Here is a 2,138-nt window from a genome sequence, read left to right on the forward strand (position 1 = left end):
ACTTTTCTTCAAACCTATTTCAGGTATTCTCACTTAGCCTTACACGATGATCTCACCAGATTTAAAGGAAAATTGTTTTTTTTTCCTAGTATACCTATTTCTCTTCCCACTTATATTTCCTAATCAACAATAGAGATCTGTTTTTGATTAGCTAGATAAAATACATAGGAACAATTCGGCAGGGTGCAGAGGCTCACACCTGTAATCTCAGCACTTTGGGAGGCCAAGGCAGGTGGATCACGAGGTCAAGAGTTTGAGACCATCCTGGCCAAATTGGTGAAACCTCCGTCCCTACTAAAATTACGAAAATTAGCCAGGCATGGTGATGCACACCTGTAATCCCAGCTACACAGGAGGCAGAGACAGGAGAACTGCTTGAACCCGGGAGGTATAGGTTGCAGTGAGCCGAGATCATGCCACTGTACTCCAGCCTGGGCAACACAGCAAGACTTCATCAAAAAAAAGAAAAGAAAAGAAAAATTCAAAGGGCTATAGAGTCAGTAAAAAGTTATATTCACCCCACTCATTCCTCCACTTCCCTTGCCCAGAGACAGTCTGCCACCATTTTCTTGCGGCTCCTTCTAGAAACAATATCATGAACACCCAGCTATATGTGTATGTATAGGCATGCATTCAGTCAGTATTTCAGCACCTGCTATGATTCAGGCAAAGTTCTCCTATAAAACATATAAAAGTCCTTGCTCTAGAGGAGGCAGGGAGTCAGAGAATAAATGAGGTAAATCAAATATATGACATGTTAGATGTTGATATGTGCAGTGGAAAAAACTTACACAGGGTAGGTGAGTTGGGACATGGTCCCGAGTGCCTTTCCCCTGGGCTGCCGCTACACGCCCTGAGAAACCTGGGGCCGCAGAGCTGGTGCAGATCTCAATTCTGGTTTCTCACACACAGGGGCCCTGCCCTGCCCTGGTGAGTCACCCCTTCACTTGGCTTCCTGGTGTTGGAGGGCAGGCCTCCCTCACTGCCTCAAGGCTGCTCATCATCTTCAGCTTATAGCCTGGGTCACTGTTGATTAATGCTTTGCTGGCTTTAATTAAGTGGTCTATGGGCCAGGAGAATAAAGATCAATATCATCTGGGGACTTGTCAGAAATGCAAATTCTCGGGCCCCACCCCAATACTACTGGATCAGAAACTCTAGGTTGGGATCCAGCAATCTGTGTGGTTTTTGTTTTTGTTGTTACTGTTGTAGAGACAGGGTCTTGCTATGCCACCCAGGCTGGAGTGCAGTGGCTATTTACAGGCACAGTCATAGCGCCCTGCAGCCTCAAACTCCTGGGCTCAAAAGGTCCTTGTGCCTCAGCCTCCCAAGTAGCTAGGACTACAGGTGTACCCTACTGCACCCAGCCAAGCAATCTGTTTTAAAAAGCCTTCCAGGTAGCTCTGATGCATGATAATGCTTATGAACCTCTGCTCTGCAGAAATGCCTTACCATCTCACATGCCTACCAGCTGTGGTCATAAGGACATGTCTTATATAATCGCACCAAGTTTTGAAAAATATTTTCCAAGTGAAATCCTAGACAGATGCACAAATTGTATGTTAAGAAGCAACAGGTAAATCTTACAGCCCAATTATTTGAAAATAAGAATAAAGTCATTTGAGTCTGGCCCTTCTTATTCAATTTGTCAGGTAAGAATATTCATAGAAGATTGCCTTAGTCCTATCCTAAATTCCTATCCCTGAATCCTGTTATTTAAAAGATGACAAAATTTGAGCCTAGGCAAGGTAGCGAGAGACCCCATCTCTACAAAAATTTTTAAAGAAATAGCCAGGGGCAGTTGGCAGTCCCACAGATCTGTCTCTTGCTTCAACAGCGTTTAGACGGAGCAGATTTGGGGACTCCTTCTTTCAGCCTCCGACACCCTCTGATTTCCTCTCCACTTGCAACCTCTGGGACCATCTTCTCGGCCATCTCCTGCTTCTGGGAACCTGCTGACACAATTTTTGTGCTTAGCTCCTTTTTGCCGACCAACCATGAGCGCCCACATTCGTCAGAATTATTCCACCGACGTGGAGGCAGCATCAACCACCTGGTCAATTTGCACCTGCAGGCCTCCTACGCCTACCTCTCTCTGAGCTTCTACTTCGACTGTGATGATGTGGCTCTGGAAGGCA

The sequence above is a fragment of the Cebus imitator genome, unplaced genomic scaffold (genome assembly GCF_001604975.1).
Source record: "Cebus imitator isolate Cc_AM_T3 unplaced genomic scaffold, Cebus_imitator-1.0 Scaffold222, whole genome shotgun sequence".
In the NCBI taxonomy this organism is placed as follows: domain Eukaryota; kingdom Metazoa; phylum Chordata; class Mammalia; order Primates; family Cebidae; genus Cebus; species Cebus imitator.